This window comes from Phyllostomus discolor, chromosome 9, assembly GCF_004126475.2.
Source record: "Phyllostomus discolor isolate MPI-MPIP mPhyDis1 chromosome 9, mPhyDis1.pri.v3, whole genome shotgun sequence".
Classification (NCBI taxonomy): domain Eukaryota; kingdom Metazoa; phylum Chordata; class Mammalia; order Chiroptera; family Phyllostomidae; genus Phyllostomus; species Phyllostomus discolor.
Genome location: NC_040911.2, coordinates 80,709,093 through 80,721,356, shown reverse-complemented (window position 1 = coordinate 80,721,356; position 12,264 = coordinate 80,709,093).

Below are 12,264 nucleotides of genomic sequence, written 5' to 3'. Positions count from 1 at the left end.
AGATGTTCTCTCAAGGGGCCTGGAGTAGTTGGCAGGTACTATCTCCTTTTACCTTTGCTGCTACTGGACAGGTGAGCAGTATGTGAGCTCCCACGTCCTGGGAGCCACTTGGAATGTCTGCCCTGCCTGCCCACAAGTGCAGGAGTAAGCGTCTCTGGTTTGAGTCACCCTGCATTCCCTTGGGCCCGTTGGGATGAGCCCAAGGGTAACCCTGAGGCTCAGAATGAGGTAGGCGGCGGGTTCAGTTCTAGAGCGAGGCCTGTCTAATGAACGGTCTGCTAAACATAATGGTAGCGTTCACATGAAGCTGTGCTTTCTCATAATGACTGGCTGGGCTCTTTGTGGAGGCTACTTGTGATTTGTGTAGGATAATCAAATGTCAATAAACAGAAGGATTTGTGGCCCTATCAAGGTGGCATTGGGGACAGTGAGCTCATGTGAGCTATTTCACATAAGAAACAAAGTCACAGCCCCGCTTACTGGAGGTGATGGACACAAAGGCTCTTCGCGCCCCCATGGTTCTGAGGGTGGTTGTTGGACACTGGTTTCGCAGGAGTCTTCAAAACCTGGACCTCTGTTAGGCGATCATGTCAGGCATATTTTATTTCAGTGAGCTCAGTGTTTGATCTGTTGGACTGGGCATTTCCCTCCATTTCACTGCGGAGCCCATTACTACTTTTTGTCTTGGATCTGTCACCTTCCTCTCTCGTATATGGGGCATATGGGGGTCACACAGTTATCTGTCCAGGCCTAGTTCAAGGCCATGATTGAGACCGGATGCCTTATAGCTCTTCCTTCCCATTTCTGGGCTACTCACTGCCTTTCCCAACTACACAAGTCATTAGTTCCCTTTTTGGTTAATTGGCTTGGTTTAGGCTTTTATAACTAGTGTTAAATGAACTTAATTAGTCCTGACTAATTTAAAAGTGGTTCCAGGGCGGGGGGCTTTTCAATTCTGTATCATTTCACTAGATCTCTTTCCAATATCCTAACTCTTGTGCCGTTTGCTCTGTTAAAGCCCAGGCATGGATCCCTTGTTTGCTTTCTCCACAGTCATGTCTGAGTCACCAGGAGGAACTGCTGGAGAAAAACACGAAGCCACACCTGCTGGCCAGAAACACAGCACAGCAGAGCAAACACACCACCACCTACAGGAGCTTTCCATGGCCTCCCATGTCCAAAGCAGGACTCTTGATCTGCTCCTTCCCTATCTACTCCACTTGATTTGAGTGAGTGGTCCCAGCGCTGGCTCAGGACAAACACCAGAGACAGTGACGTCCCTTTTCCTTTCATACTCCACATCTGATCACCAGATTTGCCCTCAGCAAGCGTTGGCTTTACCTACAAGACATCCTGAATCTGTTCACCTGAAACCTTCTCTCCTGCTCCTTTCATCTCTGCCATCGATGCCTGCAGTAGCCTCCTGCATGGCGTTCTTTCTCCCATACTCACCGCTTAGCCTGGTCTCCACCCGGCAGCCAGTGTGATCCTTTAAAAATACGAATCCAGTCACGTGCTCCCCTGGTTTCCAAGGACTCCCACCACTCTGAGCATAAAAGGTAATTTCCGGCACCTTATGTGATCTCCTGGCTCCCATTTCCTGCCCCCTGCCCTGGGCTCTGGTTGTCCCCTTGGTCTGGAATGCTCGTTCCCAGGTATTTGCAAGCCTCTTTCCCTCACTGTGTTCAGATCTCTATTCAGCTGTCACTGCCTTGGGCCCCATTTTCACGGCATGTCTGGTACCCCGCCCCCTCCCTCTTCCTGTTTCTTCATAGCCCTTCTCTTTCCCTTTTGTCATTGTTTGTTTATTTATATGTTTATTTGTCTGCACTCCACACCCCACTAAATGTAAGATGCTGTGTCCAAAATAGTACCTGGTGTGATAATAGGTAATCAGATATTTGCAGAATGAATGAACAAACGAAGAAAGAAGTGAAACCAAATGGCGCCAGCCTCTGCTCCCACGCTTGGTGCTGGCTGGCAACCTGCCTGGGTTTCTCTTGTCCACCTCTGACCCTCCTGCCTCTTCACTGTCAGCAGGCGACCTGGTCTCCTGCGTCCCAGACAGAACAGAAACCAACTGGAGGCAACTTCCTCACCAAGTCCACAAATAGCCGGCCTTCACACGGGTCCTTTCAGTCTCCCCTCACCCCTCGCTGCCATATAAAGGAAGCTTGTGGCCCTCCTTGTGTGTCCCATGTCCCAAACGCAGGGATTCACCTCATCTGTTCCTCTCCCCCTGCTCTCCAGGATGTCCTTCCCATCCTCGTTTCAATGTATTCGTGTCTTTCCCTTCACCCGCCCCGCTCCTGCTACCGCCTTCCCTGGCCTCCCCTTCAGAGTCAAGCTTCACACTTTTTACACATGCTCTCTCTGCATCCTCACTGTCTTCATCCTCGATATTGTTGGGGGGCAGTCTCAGGTTGCTGAGGAAGACAGGAAGGGCTGGGCTAGCTCCCCCTCTCACCATGGCTGGGACGGGTTGGGAGAAGGTGCCCTGAACTCTGAGCAAGAACAACTTCGTGCCCCGAGCCACGTCCTCTGCCGCCATCTGCTGGCCAAACTGAACTATAGCTCTCTTGCTGCTTGGAGAATGTTTTTAGGCTTCTGTGAGCTTTTCTGAATTAAAAAAAAAAGACAATAAAACAAAAAAATCACAGAAAGTACCTTAAATTAATATGAAATAAATGAAGAAAATAAGATTATAACTTATTCTAGAATATCATTTTTTTTCATTTCAACAGCAAAAACAGTTAAGAATGTTTGATCATTCATTCATTCACTCACCAGATTTTAGTGGTTTCGTTTTGTATGCCAGCTTCTGTGCAATTAAAGTTTAATTATGCTCTAATAAATAATTTCACTAAGTAATTAAGTAAATGAATAAAGATTGTGAACTTATTTATTTCGTTTCCCAAGTGAAGCTTTACTGTATGATTTCTTTTAAATTTGTTGATGTTTGTTTTATGGCCCAGATATGGTCTGTCTTGGTAGATGATATATGGTGCTTGCAAAGAGTGTGCATTCTGATATTGTTGGGTGGAGTGCCATATAGAAGGTGAGTGGATCCTGTTTGTTGGTGGTGTATTGATTTCTTCTATATCCATGCCAATTTTCTGTCTAGTTTTATCAACTGTTAAGAGAATAGTGTTGAAGTGTCCAACTATAATTGTGTACTTGTTTATTTATTCTTTCAGCTCTGTCAGTTTTTTTTGCACCAATAGATTTTTTTTAGAATAGCTTCAGACTTACAGAAAAAGTAAGTAGATAGAGTCTCTCCCATTTTCCCTATTATTAACATCTTACATTAATATGGTACATTTGTTAGAACTAATAAACCAATATTGGGCCCTGGCTGGTGTTGTTCAGTGGATTGAGTGCTGGCCTGTTCACCAAAGGGTCCCTGGTTCGATTCTTAGTCAGGGTACAAGCCTGGGTTGCAGGCCAGGTCCTCTGCAGGGGGCGCGTGAGAGGCAACCACGCGGTGATATTTTCCTCCCTCTCTTCTCCCTCCCTCCCCCTCTGTCTAAAAATAAATACTTAAATATTTTAAGAAAAACACCAATATTGGAACATTATGATTAGCTGAGTCCACGGTTTATTCATATTTCCTTAGTTTTCGCTTAATGTTCCTTTTCTGTTCCAGAATTCCAACCAGGAAACCACGTTGTATTTAGTTATTATTCCCTTAGGTTTGTTCCCTCTTGGTTGTGACATTTTCTCTGACTCTCCTTGTTTTGTTTTATTTTTAAAAGATTATTTATTTATTCACTTTTAGAGAGAGGGGGAGGGAGGGAGAAAGAGAGGGAGAGAAACATCAATGTGTGGTTACCTCTCATGCATGTCCCACTGGGGTCCAGGTCTGCAACCCAGGCATGTGCCCTGACTGGGAACTGAACTGGAGACCCTTTGGTTTTGCTGGCCGGCGCTCAATCCACTGAGCCACACCAGGCAGGGCTGTTCATCCCAGTGTTACTTGTTGGATGATCCACCCTTTCCCCACTGACTGAAAATGGCATCTACTGACAATTGGTGGGGAATAGGAAGAATTTAGTTTTTGATTTAGATGTGGCTAACTTGCATACTCTTTTATTAGTTTGGATTATTTATCTATCACTTTTCTTGGGTTTTCTAGGTAGATCACATTACCTGCAAAGTTTGATAGTCAAGTTCCTTTACTGTCAACACACCTGTTGTTTGTTTTCCCTTTTTCTTATTGCATTAAGTGTAACTACCAGTACCATGTGGAATGAAAGAATGATATGGGGATTGTAGCCTTATTCCTGACTTAATGGGAATGTCTATAACATTTCTAATAAGTGTCCTGTTTGCACTGGTTCTGGAAACCTTTTATCAAGTTAAAGAAATTTCCTTCTGTATTAGTTTGTGAATTTTTATTTTGAATGAATATTGAATGTTATCAACTATGTTTTCTGCATCTGTTGAGACGATCATAGAATTTCCTCCTATTATGTGTTAATAATTACATTGATGAAATTTTTAATGTTTTTCTTGTATTTTGGGGACATTTTTTGCCTTGTTCTATTAGTCAGCTTAGGCTAAGTTCTGCTCTGTTAACAGACAACTCCTAAATCTTAGTAAATTACAACAGAAGTTTATTTCTTATTCATCTCACATGAGCCCAGAGGATTAATTTTACATCCTCTTAATTCTACCACATTGATGGAGCATCTTATGGTAGATGAAAAAGAGAGGTAATGGAACATCTTAATGTTTCTGATCAGAAGTAGCATGTATTACTTCTAGCCACATCTCATTGGCCAGATCAAGCCAGTGCCTGAGCTTGAGGTCAGTGAACAAGCACATAATCTTCTTTCAAAAAGTATCCAGCAAATTGGGGCAGCGAATGTTTTGTCGACACAACCCACTACACTGGTCTTGCTGGATTTCATGTTTGTTTAGGCCTTTGCATCTATGTTCACAAGTGACCTAAGACTTCCCTCCCTGGGTTTTCCAGAGCCTTTTCCCCTCCCTCTTGGGCTTTTAAAACAATTTGGGTAGTTTTACATATTTTTACTATATACATTGGGAAAATATGTACAAAATGTTAATTACCCGTTTCCTGGAAATTTAAAGTGCTTATCTGGAAAACTCGATGGACTCAGTTCATTTTTTTTGGAAGTAGATCTTTGACTATTGTTTTAATTTCTTTTACGGTTAATGTTCCGTTAAGATTTTCTACTTTTGGAAGTGAGATGCAATTTTGGCAATTTATATTTTATTAGAAAATTGGCCTTTTTGTGTTAGTTTAAACATTTACCAGTCTAAAATTTTTCAAGTATCTCTGGCTGGTGGATTGAGCGCTGGCCTCAAGGTCCTGGTTCGATTCCCAGTCAGGGCACATGCCTGGTTCTCTGTAGGGGGTGCATGAGAGGCAACCACACATTGATGTTTCTCTCTCACTCTTTCTCCCTCCCTCCCTCTCTCTAAAAATAAAATACATAAAATTTTAAAAAAATTTGTTCAAGTATGTATTCTGTCTCAAGTACAAAAGTCTCTCTTGTGACTTTAGTTATATCCTCTTTTTGTTTCAGATTTGTTGTTTTGTATTGTATTTGCATTGACTGGGCTTTGTCAGGGGGTCCCTTTGCATTTTGACCTTGCATCTCCTCCCACTAAAAAGGTTGTTATGAGCTGCATTAAGCAATACCCCCATTCATGTGTTGAAGTCCTATCCCAGCTTTCTGAGCTAGGCTGAAAGATTATTCAGCAAATATTCTATAGCTTTCCTCTCCTTCTGGAAGCAGAGTCTATTTTCCTGGCCCACCGACATTGAGCTTAGCCATCTTACTTGTTTGGTCAACGGAATGTGAACAGTCATGATGCCATATGAGCAGAAGCTTTGAACATGCTTGGCACCGTGTGTACTTGCTATTTATCTTGAGAATAACATACCTTGATAGCTGACATTTCAGGGAGAAAATAGAGAGAAGGGGAGTAGGTGTGACTGAGCCCATAGAAGCCTGAAGCTAAACCTGGGACCTGCAGACAGAAGCATAGGCAAGAGAGCAAATGCTTGCTCCTGTAACCTGTGAATTTCGAGGTGGCTTGTTTTGAGGCACTATCATGGCACTAGCTGACTGATATATCTCTACTTGGGGGAGTCATCCAGCCCAAAAGGGACATTTCTAGGCATTAGTGATAGACTAAGCAGTAGACTTATAGACGAGGAAGCCACCTAGAATTCATGGGGGGCTCTGTCCCAGCAAAGGGCCTTGCAGGAATGCGTGAAGGGATTCAGGTCCCTGGAGGATACATTTCATGGCTTGACTCTGGCTCAAGGAGCTGGAGGGGACAGAAACCAGTGGGCATTCTTCTAGTTCTGTTCTATCAGACTGAGGAAAATCTTCTACTCCTCACTGCCCAATCCTCAGCTAATGAGGAAGAACTTTGTTCTAAAAATTCAGAGCTGCTGTCTATTCCTTTTCCATCAAATGGATCACCTGAGAACTATACTGTTCTGCTCTGCTCTCAAGGTCCCTTCTGACCTCAGACCCACAAGCCTGGACAGTCCAGAGAGCAGGTAGAGAGTTCCAGCAGGGGACTGGGAAGATGGGGGAGGGTCACTGTCTCCTCAGTTACTCAGAAAGCAGCTGTTGGGCAGTAGGACAGGGGCTAGAGATCAGATGACTGGGAAGGCTCTTCTTGGAGTTAGGGGTGGGGAGTGGGGGATGTGCAGGGGAATGGGTGGAGCCTTAAATGGGGAGGCAAAACCCTGGCAGGGCCCCTGAGCCTGTCAATGCAGCTTCTTCAGCTTTGGAGTCCCCACTGTTTGCAAATGGTTGACTGATAGATATCCTTACTTTTCTGACCTGTTTTGAATTTCTATCCTCTTTTTAGGTTTCTGTTGGTGTTTTAAGGGGAGGGGTCTTATAAAGGGCTTGGTAGGGTGCCACCTTAAGTTAGGAAGTCTCTATCTGTGACTTAAAACAAATCTTTCCAACATTGTCTGTGTGTACAAGCTTCAGTACTGGAGTCGGGAGAAAAGCTGTGCATGGACAATCAGAGTCAACCTTGTATGTTTTACCAAAGTAAATATGAGGTAGTGAAGACAGTGCTGGGGCTGGAAAGGTGGATTTGGGACATGGATGGTCCTATGGGTGGCATTGAGGAAAGAAATGAAAAAAAGAAGTAAAGATAAGAAACCAAGTAGAACTTTAGGAAATGCTTAAATTTAGGAGGAGATGAGAGAGGGGCAGGAAATCCATCTTTCCTGACATGTTAAGGACTCCTAATAAGGTGAGCAGGTCTTGACAGTAGATTGGGAATGGTGGATGTCGGTGTGTCATATAGAAATGCCATCTTCAAAATCTCCAGAATCGACCTCTTCTCATCATTTATGTCCCTCCCTGTGGCCAATGGCCAAATATCCATTGCCTGGACTGTTGTGGTTGCTGCCCTCCCTCTAACTGCTCTCCTGCTTCTGCTCTGGTCTCTTTCTCTTTCCTTCCTTCAACACAAAAGCTAGAGTGGCCCTGTTCACCCAAGGTCAGGTCCTGTTACTTTCCTCCTCAAGCCCTCTTATGGCCCCACCTCACTCGGAGGGAAACCTAGGGTCCTGCCATGGTTTACACAGCTCAGTGGACCCAGGTGAAGGCTGCCATCACCTTCTTTATCTCATACTCCCCCACTCTGCCTGGTCTTCTCTGACTGCAAAAGGCTGGGATTGAAGCATGAGCCACTTAGATGGAAGGAGGGAGTGCCCCAGGTATGGGGTTCGGTCCCCAGGCCAGGGCTCCACCTCCCTGTGTATCCTGCCTCTGTTTCCATGATAGATCTCTCTCCATGTTTAATAGCCCATGTTTAGTCAGCTATTGATCAGCTTCCTGATGACTTGCAGCTGCATTCTCAACAGATCCAGTGTGCCCGAGATGCCAATCATTACCTGCTCCTCTGCTACCCCATCTGGGAGAATCACTGTATCCACAGACACTGGTACCCAGTCAGCTGTGTTTTGTGCCATGTCATCTGTCCCATTCCCATCTGCCTGCCCAGCTATTCAGATTTGTCCCCGAATCAGTCAATCCATTGGTTGGCCACTGACCAGCCTATGTGGCTTGCTTCAAAAGGTGAGTGAGGCCTATCTGAGTCTCTCTCAGGAATGAGATATGGGACCCCTTTGGTTTAGAAATAGGTGGCAGACAGCATGGTGGAGTCATGTGAATGAAGAATCCTGGAAGTTTTAGAGTCCGCAGTTAGACAGGCATGAGCAGAGCAGAAACAATAGGACAGACAGGCAATGTCACCAGGGAAGGAAGTCCCAGGTGCCTAGCAATGGGAAAAACTGGGAAAACAAGTATGATGGGCTAGGACCTTACCCCAGAGTGACCGCTTCTCACCTGGCCTATCACTATGCGGTTTAGACCCTTTAGAGGAGGAGCAAGGGGGCTGCAGAATAGCCTCAGATGACTCCCATGCAAGCTCTCATATGACCACTCCCTTCAGCATTGGGCGCTCAGGACAATGAGGGTCTGACCCACATCAAATAATCTTAGGAACAGAGCCTTGCGTCTGTTGACCACAGAGACAGATTTTTAGTCAAACTAGGGATGACATCTAGGCCTCACTTGTGCTTCAGCTCCAGGCCCAGAAGAGCAGCAAAAACAGATGAAACAATGCTATGCATGGCTGACACCGGGACCAGCTGCCATGACTAATGACCCCCTACCCTAGTGTCAACCAATCAGTGGAGACCACGGCCCTGAAAGGACACACCTGGAAAGCAGATGCACAGTCTGTGGAGATCCTCTCCTGGGACCTCCCCTAAAATTCCTGCCTTTAGAAACCCTTGAGACAAGGGACCTAACTCTCTCTTTCTTTCCTCACCTTCCACCTCTTCTCTCAGGGGCATTACCTTTATGTTCCTTCTCCTGGTCTCCAAGGACCCTTCTTTTGTAACTTGTTCCCTGAGTCCACACAGCCCAGCTGGCTCACTTCTTCTACTTCTGTGACTTTCTAAGTAAAGTTTCACTTGCATTTGAGTTCTTGGCTCTGAATTCTTTCTTAGCCCAACTCAAAGACTGAGGTCTAATTTCTAACTCCACTGGTAACAGAAAGACTTTCACAAATGGCAGGGGGAGGTCCCCCTGCTCCAGGGGGAGCTGCCGCCAGTGCACCCCTCTTCCTGGCTCTTGGCTCTGAAAGCTCAGCCTGTCACAGCCCCAGTGTCTAGACTTCTTCTTGATTCTAAGTTCTTCCTGCAATGTCTTATTCATTCTCCCCTGGACCAGAGCAATTTGAGAATGTAGGCCAGGGTCCCTGTCTCCCTGCTTCTGCCAAGGGGTCAGTGGGGAAAGGGAAGAAACACCAGCCCAGACCAGCAGGAGAATGCAACACTCCCTTCCCAAAGACCCCACTCCCAGTCCCAGCTGGGTCCACGAGGCTCCCCAGAGAGCTACTCTGAGTGCAGGACCGGTTTAGCCTTTATAAGCATCTGGTTTTGTGCTTCCCAAAGCCAAAGGAATAAAAAAAAAAGAAAAGGAAAGAAAGAAAGAAATTCTTTCCAAGTGGATGGTGAATATGTAACCCCTGGGGGGGAGCAATAGGATGGGAATAGAAACAGGGTCAGGAGGGCACTGAGGAGTCAGAGCTCTGATAGGTCACTGAGGGGACAGCCACCAAGGTCCCAACCTTTCCTCAGTGCCTGTCAGCACCTGGTGTAGGGGTGGTGGGGAGACGCATGCAGAGAGGTGGGGCTCCACGTGGGAGGTTTAGGTGGGCTGGAAGGCGCATGGAGCAGGTGTTCCTGCAGAGCTCCAGGGTTCAGCTGGCTCTCTGCTTGGGGGAAGACACAGGCTTTAGCTCCTTGAGGATTGATGGGATCAGATGGGGTGAGGGTCTCGCAAAAATCAGCTATCAGGTGCGCAGGGTTGCAGGGAAGGGTCAGTGGATCCATAGATCCAACATTTAATGAGCACTCACACCAGTCCTGAGCAGCCCTGGGGACAGCCCACTCCTGAAGGACACAGACATGGATTCTAACATTGGACTGTAGGCCAGGGTGATTTTGGTGTGAGCTACCAGGAAGACTGAGGAATGAGTGCTCGGGGATTAGTTCTGGGTGGGGGATCTGGGAAGGAGATCTTGGGAAGATGATGAAGTGTGGAGAGGACGGTGGGGCAGGCTCAGGGCCACGGGGAGTAGGAGCCCTAGCACCAGTGGCCTTGTCGTGGCTGCAAGGAATGGACGAGATGGCTTTGCAGAAAGTGAGTGGGCTTGCATTTAAGGTGTTTGGGCGTCATCCAGACACACATCTGAAGCTACAGTCAGACTCTTGGGAGCCATTTATATTTGAGATTGAGATGACTTGGAGTGGATGAGATTGTGTGGAGGGTTGAGAAAAGGAAGAAGAAAACCCTGGGGGACATTTAAGGACAGAGAAAGGCGCCTGCGCAGGAGTTGGAGAGAGTGTGGTCAGGGGACCAGAAGAGATCCCAGGGGCGTGGCTCAGGCAGGAGGGGAACATTTCAGCAAGCAGGAGTGGCCACAAGTGTGGACTGCAGTAGAGACAGATTATGGGAGGAGATTAGGGAAATGAAAGGTCCCAGGTGACTTGCAAAAGTGGCTCTGTGGAATGCTGGGGACAGAGGTCCTGAAGAGTGTGGGAAGCAAGGCAAGATGGGTGGCAAGAGCCCAGCTTGAGAGGGAGGGTGGACTGGAGCTAGAGGTTTTGGGTGGGAAGCAGGAACGAGGCTTAGTAAAGGGGTGGGGAGGGGCAGTTGGACAAATGCCAATGTGTTTGGAGACTTTCTTTTTTTTCCCTGTTACATCTCACAGGCTTATGCCCTTCTCACTAACAAACTTCCCCATTTCTTGAGGATTGTGCAAAGAACTCCTATTCCCATTTTGATGGGTACTGAGTCTCCCTCATTTCCCCAATCACCTTGACATTTCATAGTGGCTGCCTGGAGACAAAGGCCCCACTTTTTAATATGCACTTTAGGGACAGTCTTTAATGAGTCATGTGGGCCAGGGTGGGAGGCTGGGGCACCCAAGCACCTAGGAAATGGTGCAGTGAATGCACTTCTCCCAAATGCCCCAAATCACTTGCAAGAGGCTCCCTCCTCCAGAAGGGTTGTTGCTATGCTCTCCATACTTCTTGGCCACTCTACAACTTTTTTGGCAGGTCCTGCAACCAAGCTTAACAGCTCAGTGCTTGATTGATGCTTAGAGCTGGGCCCCTGAATGCTTCTGCTGTGGCGTGCCCTCTCTGGGCACTCTGTAGCCCTCTGCCATTTTCTGAAGGCTCGACACCTGGTGTGGGGGTACAGGAAGAGGTAGCTGTGTGCAGAGGGCCTCCATGCCCAGGAGATGGGGGCTGAAGCTTGAACATCGGACATGTTTTGCTGATTGATCATCATGCCGACAGAAAGTACTGGCTAAACTTCGTGTACTGCCTGCCTCCATGCCTACTGTCATGGGGGCAAGGAGGTCTCCACCCCTACCTAAAAAATTCTCCTGAAGTCTTCCTCCCCACCTTGCTCCCTTGCTCCCACTGTTGACCTCCTCTGGACTCAACTTCCCTGGCATGGGGTCACTAATGTTCACCCTGCTCAGGGACCCTCCCCTGCCATTGACCCCTGCCCAGGAGTCCAATGTTCAGCCCTCTGATACTAGGGTCTGCTCCATTGTTGACCTCTGATTTGACCAACAACCTCACCTCTGGGAGACCACAGGGGCTGTCCCCCAGTGTCTCTGCCTTTAAGGTGGCCAATGTGCTGCATAGAAGGGCCCTCTTGGGGTATGCAACATGCTCCCAGTACCCACCTTAAACTCTCCTTCCTGTGCCTCTGGGGTGTGTGTGTGTGGGGGGGGGGGGGGGCAATGCCAGGCTTGAAAGTCCAGAAGCTGCTGTTCCCACAGGGTGAAATGTCAATTCCTGAGCCGAGATATTGGTCATGGCTTGTAAATTGGAGTGAGGGGTCTGAAGTTGTGGTGACCTTTCAAACAGACTACCTTCCCGCTACAGAGTGGAAACTTTTGGCTTAAAATGTTGGCTCCAGCAGCTGGATCTTCCACTCTTAGAACACCCCAACTCCAGACTCCCTAGGGGATCATCTAACCAGCTCTTTTTTCAGGGATCCACTGGACCAAGCCATTACTCCCATGCTGGCTGCGTGTATGTGGTCAATATTATCCAGCTGAAGACTGAATTACTTGCAACCTCTTGGGAATATGGTGTGTTGGACATTTTACTCAGAGCCAACAAGCACGGTTTCTAGATAGGCGTTCTCTCACTCACCA